Source organism: Erpetoichthys calabaricus, chromosome 3, assembly GCF_900747795.2.
Source record: "Erpetoichthys calabaricus chromosome 3, fErpCal1.3, whole genome shotgun sequence".
In the NCBI taxonomy this organism is placed as follows: Eukaryota; Metazoa; Chordata; class Cladistia; order Polypteriformes; family Polypteridae; genus Erpetoichthys; species Erpetoichthys calabaricus.
This window is the reverse complement of record NC_041396.2, coordinates 128,859,328-128,873,232: the sequence shown is the minus strand read 5'-3', so window position 1 is coordinate 128,873,232 and position 13,905 is coordinate 128,859,328. Positions and strand designations below refer to the sequence as shown.

Sequence of the window (13,905 nt, the reverse complement as noted above, 5' to 3'; positions counted from 1 at the left end):
CTGGATATGGCCTGGGGGCCGTAGGTTGGGCATCACTGCACTAAACCGTATCCTCTCCAGACAGAGGAGCAGCTTCAGTGACAGACTGCTGTCACTGTCCTGCTCCACTGACAGACTGAGGAGATCGTTCCTCCCCCACACTATGCGACTCTTCAATTCCACGGTTTTGGTAAACGTTAACATTATACAAAGATACTGTCTGTCTGTATACCTGCATTGTTATCACTCTTTAATTTAATATTGTCTTTATCAGTATGCTGCTTCAGGAGTATGTGAATTTCCCCTTGGGATTAATAAAGTGTGTGTGTGTTTATCTGTCTGTCTGTCTGTCTATCTACAGCCATGATATGAAAACTGATAACGAAGGGGCATCTCTTATAGTGGCAGGCAGACCATTCCACAGTTTAGGGGCCCTGTAACTAAAACCACAACCTCCTGCTGTTATTTTATTAATCCTTGGAATCCTAAGCAGACTGGCATCTTGTGATCTTCATGTGCGTTCTGGTTTGTAAATCATGAAAAGTTCAGTTAAGTAAGCTGGACCTTGGCCATTTAAGGCTTTATATGTTAAAAGGAGGATTTTGAAATCTGCTCAAAACTTAACCGGGACCATACGTAAGGATTTAAGAACTGGACTTGTGTGTTTTTATTTTCTTGTTCTTGTAATAATTCTTGCAGCAGCATTTCGGATAAACTGGAAGCTGTATAAAGAACAGTTTGAAAATCCAGAGAACAGCACATTGTAGTAGTCAATCCTACTAGAAATAAATGCATAAATTCTCAGAATCCGCTTATTTAGAAAACACCTTAAATTCCTAACATTTTTAAGATTAAAGAAACATGATTTGGACAATTTTGTAATGTGTGCTTTAAATGACATGCTAGAGTCAAAGATAACTCCTAGATTGAGGGCTGATTCAGTGAAATTAATGGTGATTCCAACTGAGTTAAATGATGACAAAATATTGTTGTGGTCAGCATCCTTCCCTCCAATAATTAACATCTGTTTTATCGATGTTTAAAGACAAGTAGTTCTCATCTATCCACTCCTTTAATTCACTGACACAAATAATTCAAGACAACATCGGAGAAACTTCATTTGGTCTTAAACTGGGTGTCATCTGCATATGAGTGAAAATTAACATTACATTTAATAATGATAGATCCCAGTGGAAGCATGTAAAGTGAAAACAGTAAAGGTCCCAGTACTGAGCGCTACGGGACACCATATCTCAGTTATGTGTATAATGATGTAGTACTGTCTGCACATTTCTGAACGTACTGGAATTGATTTGATATGTAAGAATTAAACCAGCCAAGGACAGTACCTATAAGCCCAACGTCATTTTCCAGCCTGTGCAGTAAAATTGACTGGTCAGTGATGTCAAACGCTGCCCTTGACACTAGAATTACCAGAGCCTACGAAAAAACTCGTAGATCCGGCCCACCTTAAATCGCTTCTTAAATCCGTTCACACCTCTCCGCCAGCATCCTTTGTCCTCTAAATGTGCTGATAAAAGACAAGCTGCCAGCAGCCGGCTATTCCATCCCCCCACCGACTTAGAACGGGAGCGAACTTTTCCCAGCTCATGCCTTGATTGATTATCTGGGAGTGAAGTGGAGTTTTACAGTGGAAATAATAGATCTTTATTTGGAACACACACATTTTATGCGTGTTCCGTTTCTAAAATAATCTGTGTAAACACATTGTTAAAACAGAAACTTTTACATATTTTAGTAATAAATGTTACACAATGTAGTAGGCATAAACTATAGAATATGTAAAGCCCAAGTTCCAAAGATCAAATAAACACTTTCACAAAAGCTGCAAGGGTGATACAACAGTTTCCGTGGCGTAGCGCGCTAAGATTTGCTTCTTTGAATACAGCAGCTTTGCCTTGCCTCCCAGACCTGAGTTCAATTCCCCGCTGGGGATGAAGTGTTGCCTTTTTTTTCTTTTTAACCTCAAACGGACATAAAATTTATAAATTGGTATGCACTGTCAGTTACTGAGATCGCTATATTTTCATGTGGGATGCTCCTTTTCAAATATTTTTTTAACAATTGAGACTGCAATTAACAGGAACAACTGTCCTTATAACTTATTTTTAAGATCCATAACACGCAGACAGACAGAGCACTGCGTAATAGAGAGACAGACAGGCAGAGATACATAAATAAACAGGGAAGGCACATGTACTGAAAGAAAAAAAAAGATCAACATGTGCGTTGTTCCTGCTGCACTGAATGAGCTCACGTGCTCTAACATCACCCCTCTCTCCTGATCTGACTCCCTAAGTAACAGCACAAGGATGCAAGGTGAATCGCCATATGCAGCGTGTAAAACGGTTTGCGAGGGGTATCCAATGGGATCCTTAAAACAATCCTTTACAACTGAGGTTAAAACACAATGAAGTAAGCAGTCTTTAAAAACCAATACGCCCTGTGCCTCTGTTTCATTAGCGTTGGCTGTCCTCCAATTGTAAGTCACGGACAATTGTATGTTTCCCTCTCAAAACACAATGAAGGAAGCAGTCTTTAAAAATCAATAAGCCCTGTGCCTCTGTTTCATTAGCGTCTCACCTGCTTCATCCAATGGTCTTAAAGTTGGTGGCCGGGGCTCCGTGAGTTTCTCTTGCGAGCAGGCACACTACCAGGGGGTGTGTAAGCTTAGAGAACGAGGGTGGAGGGGGGAGGACCAGGTAAGAAGAGGCAATCGCTGAATGACCGTGCAACGACGGTCAGCTGGCAAAAATTGGCCGACAAAAGCGTGTGCATTATACTTACTGAAAGGAGCGTTACGGATTTTGCAAATGTTCATTTTTTTCCCTCCTTTTAGACAACTGTGTCTTTCCGGAAGTGTTCAGCAATCAATATATTATTTTTGAGGACCGCGTGCAGCGAGCAAGAGAGAGAGCGAGAGCGTGTGACACACACACACACATACAGGCACGCGCGCACGCGGGAGAGAGAGCGTGCTGGACACATAGGAATAGTAATACTTCGTTACATTGATATACCGATACTGATTCTCAGTATTCAAAGCGCTATCCACACAGGAAGGAACCGGGAAGCGAACACACAATCTTCCAGAGTCTCCTTACTGCAAACCAACAACACTACTACAGCCCCACAAGGCAGTTAAAAAATACACCCGGCTTGATTTTGTTTTCACTTCTGTGCATAGCATAGCATGTTACTTTTCTTGGTGGCTTATTACATTACGGATGTTTCACATGTACATTGTTTCCCCTGTGCTTAAAAGACATTAAAAAAGTGTTTCTCAACTGTGACTGCAAGTACTGACAAAAAGTGTTTCTCAACTGTGACTGCAAGTACTGACAACTGTGTCGTTCAGGAAGTGGTCACCCATCAATACATAATTATGCGGCATATGCTACGCCGCGGGTTGGCTAGTATAAAATGAATGCCTCAAAGGATGTGAAGTCGCCTAAAGTTTTAGAAGCGATGTGCAGTTTGTCACAATGAATTATTCCAAGGCCGCCTCCTCAACCAGTATCTCTAGATTTATGAAGGAATGTGTATCCATCTGGTGACGCCTCAGCTAGGGGAACAGTGTCAGATTTACTAAGCCAGGTTTCAGTGAGAAGACACAGATCAGATTTTATACTTAATATAATTTACCAAAACAGCTGTACTTTCAAGAGAGTGAATGTTCAATAAGCAGCATTTAAAACTGCATGCTTCTTTCTGAACAGGTGATATTTTTTTTGTTTTAACTAAGTTTCTTTTACAGGTGTTCCTGATGAAGGGTTTTGTTTTAATGTCTTGGTCTAATTATACACCTTATTTTTTGGTTATCAAGTAATTTAAGGTCTGCATTATGACTAAATTTATTGGATGCCCCACAACAGGTATTTTGGGTAACAGCTTCAGGAAAGTAACAGGTGGGGTAAACAACAGCCTGTGATTTAAGATCCACATGACTGCAACCTGGATGGTGCTGTAATCAGTCAGCCAGGCAGTTTTTCTGCCATATTTAAGGATACAATACAATACAGTTTATTTTTGTATAGCCCAAAATCACACAGGAAGTGCCGCAATAGGCTTTAACAGGCCCTGCCTCTTGACAGCCCCCCAGCCTTGACTCTCTATGAAGACAAGGAAAAACTCCCAAAAAAACCTTGTAGGGAAAAAATGGAAGAAACCTTGGGAAAGGCAGTTCAAAGAGAGACCCCTTTCCAGGTAGGTTGGGCGTGCAGTGGGTGTCAAAAGAAGGAGGTCAATACAACACAATGCAGTTCACAGAACAGAGCATTTCCTCAATATAGTAAGAAATAAAAAATATAAATTTTAGAAGTACAGAGCAGAATTTAACAGTAGATGATATATCCCATGATAAGATTTGGATTTGTGTAGAGTCCTAGAGACCTCATCCTTCAAGCTGCTTCCCCCATTTGGCCATTCCACGGCTGAAACAGTGCTGGGCCAGCCAATCCGATGAAAGGACCCCTCTTTCCCACGATTCCTGCGATCCTCCATCTGGGATGACTTTTCCTTAGGCAGGCAAAACAACTTGGCAGGTGGGCCATGGCACCAAGTGCCACATTTAAGTACCGAGAAGAAAAACAGAATAAGTGAGAGTTAGTATACAATTATAACTGTCATGTTACTTATGTTTAAGTGCTAATGACTAACAACAGAGATGCAGTCTGTACAGTAATCAGCAGCTCTAGTCAGGATATGCTAAACTGAAGTAGTGAGTCTTCAGCCGGGATTTAAAAGCTGAGACCGAAGGGGCATCTCTTATAGCAGCAGGCAGACCATTCCACAGTTTAGGGGCCCTGTAACTAAAAGCTCGACCTCCCACTGTTATTTTATTAATCCTTGGGATCATAAGCAGACCGGCATCTTGAGATCTTAATGTGCGCTCAGGTTTGTAAGTCATGATAAGTTCAGACAAGTAAGCCGGACCTCGACCATTTAATGCATTATATGTTAAAAGAAGGATTTTGAAATCTGCCCTAAACTTAACCGGGAGCCAGTGTAAGGATTTAAGAACTGGAGGTATGTGTTCGTATTTTCTTGTTCTTGTAATAATTCTCGCAGCCGCATTTTGGATTAACTGGAGGCTGTATAAAGAACAGTTTGAACATCCAGTGAACACCGCATTGCAGTAGTCAATCCTACTAGAGATAAATGCATGAATTAGTTTCTCAGAATCCTGTTTATTTAAAAAGCGCCTTAATTTCCTAATATTTTTAAGATGGAAGAAACATGTTTTGGACAACTGTGTAATATGCGCTTTAAATGACATGCTAGAGTCAAAGATAACTCCTAGATTGCGGGCTGATTCAGTAAAATTGACTGGGATTCCCACTGAGTTAAATGATGACAAAATATTGTTGTGATCAGCATCATTCCCTCCAACAATTAACATCTCTGTTTTATCTGTATTTAAAGACAAGTAGTTCTTATTCATCCACTCCTTTAATTCACTAACACAACTAATTAAAGACAGCATTGGAGAAACTTCATCTGATTTAAATGAAAGGTATAACTGGGTGTCATCTGCATACGAGTGAAAATTAACATTATGTTTCCTAATGAGAGATCCCAGTGGAAGCATGTAAAGTGAAAACAGTAAAGGTCCCAGTACTGAGCCCTGCGGGACACCATATTGAACTTCTGTGTATAATGATGGAGTACTGTCAGCACATTTCTGTACATACTGGAATCGATTTGATAAGTAAGAACTAAACCAAGCGAGCACGGTGCCTGTAAGCCCAACATCATTTTCTAGCCTGTGCAGTAAAATAGAATGGTCGATGGTGTCAAATGCTGCACTTAAGTCCAACAACATAATTACAGTGGATAATACATAATAATACATACATGCCCTCCAGTTAGTATGAAGACCATCTCTTTTGAAAAATCCAGGCCTTTCCCAAAAATCATCCCAATTGTTCACAAAGGCTACACTTTTATTTGCACTCCAGGTTACTCGCCAGCAGTGAAGGGAATGCAGTCTGCTATAGATCACATCCCCTCTTATGTAATCTTGGTAAGGGACTAGATAAAATTAAATTCTGGCATTTTCTTTTAGCTTTGGTGCATAGATAGATGAAGTTCCCCTTTAATACCTCAGATTGCTGTAAATAAATATTGTTAGTGCTGACATGGAGCAATAAGGTAGATAATTCATTGTCGGTGATACAATCCAATTGGGCTCTATATCAGAAATCTTGGCCCTGGGAGGCATTTAACATTAACTGTTGGTTTAACATAGTTTGAGCACTTTGTTGTTCTCAGGATCCACAGGCGCTCTTGGGTGTGTATGGCTGCCAGTGGCACTGGGACACTAGTGTTTATTGATGATGTGACACAGGATAGAAGCAGCCGAATGAATTCTGAGGTGTTCAGAGACATACTGTCTGCTCAAATCCAGCTAAATGCAGTCAAATTGATTGGGTGGCGTTTCATGATACAGATGGACAATGACCCAAAACATATAGCCAAAGCAACCCAGGAGTATATTAAAGCAAAGAAGTGGAAAATTCTTGAATGGCCAAGTCAGTCACCTGATCTTAACCCAATCGAGCGTGCATTTCACTTGTTGAAGACTAAACTTCAGACAGACAGGCCCACAAACAGCAACTGAAAGCCGTTGCAGTAAAGGCCTGGCAGAGCATTAAAAAGGAGGAAACCCAGCATCTGGTGATGTCCATGAGTTCAAGACTTCAGGCTGTCATTGCCAGCAAAGGGTTTTCAACCATGTATTAGAAATGAACATTTTATTTCCAATTATTTGATTTCTCCAGTTTACTTTTGAGCCTCTGAAATGAAGGGATTTTGTTAAAAAAATGCTTTAGTTGTCTTACATTTTTATGCAATCATTTTGTTCACCCCACTGAAGTAAAGCTGAAAGTCTGCACTTCAACTGCATCTGAGTTGTTTCATTTAAAATTCATTGTAGTAATGTACAGAACCAAAATTAGCAAAAAAGTTGTCTCTGTCCAAATATTTATGGACCTAACTGTATCCACGCTTACCCATACAGGTCATTTTAGATTCAATGTAACCTGTTCTTTGGTATATGGAAGGAACACCTATGTAGTTTTGAGGAGAATGAGGATGCTCTGTACCGGCAGTGACAGCTATAGATTTAGCAAGACAACCACTTTGTTTGAAACTTGTCTGTACCTATTGGTAGGTTACAACATTTACAGAATGAACTGTTTTACTTTATCATTGTCAGTAGTTTTTTGTCAGTGTTTACAATTTCTGCAACTTTATAAGTCTTTCATGCTCACAGAAATTTCAAAGAAAAGAAATGATGGTTGAAGGTGACAAATTGTTAGACCAAAGTGTGTCAGCCTTTTCAGTGTTACCAGTTTATTTCTTTTTAGGTAGGAACATGCTGTTGGGGAGTTGGTAAAGGCCTGGCTTGAGCCTGGAACATAATTGTATCCTCAGTTTGCTGAACTGTTGGAACACTGCATAATAAAAACTTTATTGGCAAAAGTATCCAATAATAAAAGAATGATATAAGATTGCATGTGTATATAGACAAAGGACGATAAATACCCAACACATAATAGAAACTTGGAGCAACTTTCACATTAAACAATTTTTTCAGCGATTTTTTTTTTTTTGCAGACTTCATTCACATATTCATAGCATGTTGGGGGCAGTTATGGTGAGCTCCCATAATTGCAGGTTATGTAGTTTGACATCTCCTGTGACTGTATCACACCCTGAAAAAATCATAGGTTTAAGTTTGTTTAAAGTTGTAAAACAAGAAATGACAACCAGTGAGAGGTCACCTCCAAGTACAATGTATATAACTCAGTTCAGAAGAAAGAGGGAATGTGGATGTTTTCTAATATGCAAACAAAATTGGCTCATTTCTCCGTTATCTTGCGTGTGTTGTACCATGACAGAACTGAATAAGGAAAATTTAAAATAAGCCAAGATTACAGTTGAACTATACATTAAAGAACTTTTTATAGGCACCAGTGCTGTCTTGCAGTATGTCATTGTGTGTTGGAATTTGACAAGCTAGTAGTACTTTGGAAATGTGAAGACATACATATGCTAATATTTGTTTGCTTTGCCTTAGCTGTCAGATTGCATGAAACATTAATTTGAGGACCAGAAGTACAAGTATTATTGTATTTGCTTGTTTCCTGTGCTTTTCAAAGGTGGTAGAGGTGTCTTGTCTTGATTTCTTCAGTGTAGAAAGATATTCACTGGCACACGAGAAAGGTAATGAGCACATGTTGTGTTTATTTTTCCAGAAGCCATTTTATTTGTCTTGAGTCACTGCCGTATACTGCAGTTATAATCTCTGAGATTTCACACAGTGGTCCATTTTTGCTAGCATAAAATACATGTGATAAGATTTTGTGGTGAGTCGTTTCTTCATCTCGGGATGAATATGTTGCTTTTATGTAGGCCTCTCCTCCATGTATAGTTTTCTGTCTTTTAGTGAGACTTGACTCCAAGCTGTGATCAGACCCAAGATCTACACCTTGGAGTAGAAGAGTTGTTCCTGCCTTCTTTTGCAAGCTATAAACTTAGACCAGTGTTTACTATGCAAGTGTCTTTGCAGCCCAGCAAGTAGGGTATCCCCTTGGTGAATTGGGTGCGATCATCATAACAGTTGGGGGGAATCGAGCATGATCATTGGAAAGCTCGCCACAAGTGACTACCATTATAAACAACACCAACTTGCAATCTCACCAGTGGCAGTCTGCGACTAAGTGTTGTTAAGTAGTGCACTAGGCAATAGATAGGGCTGCAATTGTACAGCATAAATTAAATCAAAAGCTTTATTGTTCCAGTGATCGAAGAGAGCTAATGCTGATTTTGGGTACTAAAGGAACAGTTAACACTTTGTCATTAGTTTTTTGAGTACACATCAGCTTCACTTTTAGACTGATAATCAGTGGAAAGTGCTGTCTATCAAGGTTGAGTTATGGTCTTTTTGGGTTATTGACAAAGGTGAACTTAGGACAAGATCAGGACATCGGCACAGTTGTCATTTGAATGTAATCGCCTTATCAGATAGGTAGTTGCTTCATACCAAGGAAGCCATCATAGCATTCCAACAAAGAACACCCCCTACTGGCTGAAGTCAAGTGTTAAGTTTCAATAATGGTGGGCTATACAGTAATCCCTCGCTATATCGCGCTTCGCCTTTCGCGGCTTCACTCCATCGCAGATTTTATATGTAAGCATATTTAAATATATATCGCAGATTTTTTGCTGGTTCGCGGATTTCTGCGGACAATGGGTCTTTTAATTTCTGGTACATGCTTCCTCAGTTGGTTTGCCCAGTTGATTTCATACAAGGGACGCTATTGGCAGATGGCTGAGAAGCTACCCAACTTACTTTTCTCCCTCTCTCTCTTGCGCTGACTTTCTCTGATCCTGACGTAGGGGGATTGAGCAGGGGGGCTGTTCGCACACCTAGACGATACGGACGCTCGTCTAAAAATGCTGAAAGATTATCTTCACGTTGTTACCTTCTGTGCAGCTGCTTCCTGAAGCGACATGCTGCACGGTGCTTCGCATACTTAAAAGCTCGAAGGGCACGTATTGATTTTTGCTTGTTTGTTGTTCTCTGTCTCCCTCTCCCTCTCTCTGCTCCTGACGGAGGGGGTGTGAGCTGCCGCCTTCAACAGCTTTGTGCCACGGTGCTTCGCATACTTAAAAGCCAAACAGCCCTATTGATTTGTTTGCTTTTCTCTATCTCTCTGACATTTGCTCCTGATGCGCACTCCTTTGAAGAGGAAGATATGTTTGCATTCTTTTTATTGTGAGACGGAACTGTCATCTCTGTTTTGTCATGGAGCACAGTTTAAACTTTTGAAAAAGAGACAAATGTTTGTTTGCAGTGTTTGAATAACGTTCCTGTCTCTCTACAACCTCCTGTGTTTCTGTGCAAATCTGTGACCCAAGCATGACAATATAAAAATAACCATATAAACATATGGTTTCTACTTCGCGGATTTTCTTATTTCGCGGGTGGCTCTGGAACGCGACCCCCGCGATGGAGGAGGGATTACTGTAGTCCTGAGTGCCATCTATGCCAGTGAAAAATGGGCAGTACCACTATGTCCTGCAAGTGGGCCAAAAGCCTTTCAAAATCCAATATAAAAACTTGTTTTTGTTTGAACTGATTTTAAAGTCCAGTTTAATTTATCAAAAAGTGTAAACCTTTTCAAAAGAGAAATTTAAGTATGTGGACTTTAAGTGCTATTTAGTTCAGTTTATTCTGATAAAGTTCTTATTGTACATAGTGTTCTTTGCTGATGAGGTGGTTAGAGTTTTTAAGCAAATTTACTGTGATGGTGGAGGTCGTCTCCATAGTACTGGGTTATTCTGGGTAGCCTCTTGAACCCGCTACTGCCGATAACGTACCCGACGGATAAGCCAGAGAGCTGAGGAAAGAACACACACACAAAACAAATGGTAGTTGCAGAAGTGCTCCAGTGCTTCTCCAGCCTCATGTGTCATATGTTTGGGCTTGTACCAAATTAACATCATTTTGGACCAAAATCTTGAAATGCCTTTCAGACAGCCTGGGTGCCACAGTCTCTCGTAAACTAACAGCAGTGTTTGGTGTACCTCTCGATGGGCTTAAAGTGGAGAAGGACAAACAAACTGTAATTGACTTTACTTCACTATTGGCACGTAGACTTGTCTTGCTCAACTGGAAGAATCCTAACTCGCCTCTTTTCAGTCAGTGGGTAACCGATGTTATATACGCCTTGAAATTGGAAAAAATTAAATACTCACGTAGAGGATCTGTTTAAAACTTTTTTTAAAACCTGGCAGGATTTAATTAATAACATTTTAGAATAAGCATTCATATTGAGGAAGTGCATTCTCTTCCCCTTTTTATTCTATTTATTTACTTATCTTTTCTATAAATAGTTTCACTACGCTGTCCTAGCTCTCTTTCTCATGTTTGTTGTGGGGGGGACGACGTGACTTAAACCTAGTTTTGTAAAATTTGACTTGCTTGTATGGAATAAAAATAATCAAATAAACAATCCTTTAAAACGAGGTTAGTAAACTCTATAAAAACATGAGCCCTGGTGCATTCTTTTAAAAACAGACGTCTCTTTAGCTTAATCGTATACGGTCTATGGCAACCAAGGAGGCACTGAATTGGCAGTTCAACCAACCTTACGTATCTGCTCCTAAGGTCGGACTCCTGTTGCCGTCTGTGGCCCCAACAGGGCACTGTGCCAAGCCCCTGAATGTCCATCTGGCACTAACAACCATGTCACATTCAAAGTCACTTAAATCACGCTTTTCATCTGTTCTGATGCTCGGTTTGAACTCCAGCGGATTGTCTTGATAATGCCTACATTCCTAAATGCATTTAGTTGCTGTCATGTGATTGGCTGATTTGATATTTGTGTTAGCACTAGAATCCCTGAAGCCTATGAAAAAAGTCTTAATGCCTGGCCACCTTAAATTCCTTCACACCTCTTCATCAGCATCTTTGTTTTACAAATGTGTCAATCAGTACATGCAGCCTACTATCCCATCACCCACCAATGCAACTGAAGTGAGACACAAAATTCTCAGAGCTCCAGTCTGTTTATTTGGGTGTGAGGTGCTTGGAATTATATAGGGTAAATAATATATCGTTATTTGGAATACATACATTTCATGTGTGTTTCATGTCTGCAGCAATCTGGGTAAATGTAGGATGGCGGGAAATGCTAGACAAGAAATGTTGAACACATAACTACAACAGAAATGTTTTTCATGTTATAGTAATAACTGACAAAATGTTGACGTGAAGTGTATAATGTGTGATAACTGAAGTCAAAATATCAAATAAATTCTTTCACAAAAGGTATAACAAAACAAGTGTGCCTTTATTCAAGTATAACATCAAAGAAAAAGAAATCATTCAATTTATGTGTTGCTATCAATATCTAAAAACTGAAGCCCGTATACAGTATATCAGTCGTATGGCTAGGTTAGGGGTAAGAACGGCTGCTTCTAAATCAAGAGTGGTCTTCCCCGGGTTTTCCTTGCATTTTCCGTTTTGAGTAGTGAGCTGCTATTATTACTATTATATAATATCATACATTTGATTTGAGTCTGGAACATATGTTGTAAGTTTTTCCTACTTGTAAAAGTTAGTTTTTTTTTTTTTTTTGCTTTAGTTTTATTCTCTTAGTCATGTTTACATGGTACAACAAACTTGCCTCTCCCTCACTGAGTTGATGGCATTTATCTCAATTCTTTTCACAACAGCATGGATGACCACAGTTGGCACTGTGGTTGATGCCTAGTCAGAAGTATTTATTGTGACAGCAATCCAAAATACGATGCCCTGTGACTGCTATCAGACTATCATGCGGCATTTGTGCTTTGACAACAAAGACACCCGTGCAGAACGTGTGAAAAATGACAGATTTGCTGCGATCTCGGATATGTGGAAACGTTTTTTTGAGAAATGTGTTTTGAATTACAGGGCAACATATTACTGTTAATGAGCACCTGTTTCCAACCAAGGTCCTTTGACCTTTTCTGCAATACACCTCAACCAATCCAGACATATTTGGCACATTTGGAGAGAAATTATATGTGCAATGCTACTCCTTATTTAGGAAAAGATCCGAGTCGTCCCACGGGAGAAAGACTTTCCTATACTGTGGTCATATGTTTCTGGACAAAGGCAGAACCGTAACAGACAACTTCTTCACGTCACTTTTGCTGGCTTATAGACTGCTGTATCGCAATACAACTCTGCTTGGTACCATAGGTGTTACATCCACCTGTAGCTAAAGTAACTTCAGTACGCTAGCTGTTCTCTACGTTAGTGTTTAGATCTGGCAGTGCCATGCTGACGGTGTACGCTCCCAAAAAGAAGTGTGTCTGTCTGCATTCTCAGTACCATGCACCATAATGTGCAGATTGGGCAAAATCAGAAAAAGAAACATGTTCAAATGACAACTCGTATTTCAAATGACATATTGTTTTAAAGTAATTGCATTTTCATGCATGGATGTGTGCGTGCGTGCATGAGAGAGGCAGAGACAGATTTTATATCCCGTGGTTACTGGAATATAAAATAAACACTTTTGCAAAGGTATAACGAAACAAGTGTGCTTTTATTCAAGAATAAAACTGAATAAAAAAAAAAAAATAGTAACAACAAGATACCAGATACGATTCACCAGTGTTTGTGTGCCTGCTTATATCCCTTCAATATCTTTTACAAGTAGCAAAACATTACACCAGCTGTTACAGACTCAAATCAAATGTATGCTTTTATTATGTAGTATGTTTTTATTATGTAATAGTAATAATAATAGCAGCCCACTACTCAAAACGATAAATGTGAAGAAGACCTGGGATCAAACCCACAACCTTTTGATTTAGAAACAGCCGTTCTTACCTTTAAACTAGCGATGCAATTGATATTTGGGCTTTGGTTTTTACATATTGACAGCAACATGTAAATTGAATAATTTCTTCTTCGGTTATATTCTTGAATAAAGGTGCATTTGTTTTGTCATACCTTTTGTGAACGTGTTTATTTAATATTTGGACTTCAGTCTTCATGCATTATACAGTAATCCCTCCTCCATCGCGGGGGTTGTGTTCCAGAGCCACCCGCGAAATAAGAAAATCCGCGAAGTGGAAACCATATGTTTATATGGTTATTTTTATATTGTCATGCTTGGGTCACAGATTTGCGCAGAAATACAGGAGGTTGTAGAGAGACAGGAACGTTATTCAAACACTGCAAACAAACATTTGTCTCTTTTTCAAAAGTTTAAACTGTGCTCCATGACAAGACAGAGATGACAGTTCTGTCTCACAATTAAAAGAATGCAAACATATCTTCCTCTTCAAAGGAGTGCGCGTCAGGAGCACAGACTGTCAGAAAGAGAGAGGATCTTG

The 13,905-nt window shown here is 39.6% G+C and overlaps 1 protein-coding gene across 2 annotated transcripts in view; it reads left to right on the top strand.

Moving 5' to 3' along the window:
* Positions 1-13,905, top strand: part of eprs1 (glutamyl-prolyl-tRNA synthetase 1) — a 208,488-nt gene that overhangs the window by 40,550 nt on the left and 154,033 nt on the right. The gene's annotated exons all lie outside the window — the stretch shown is intronic.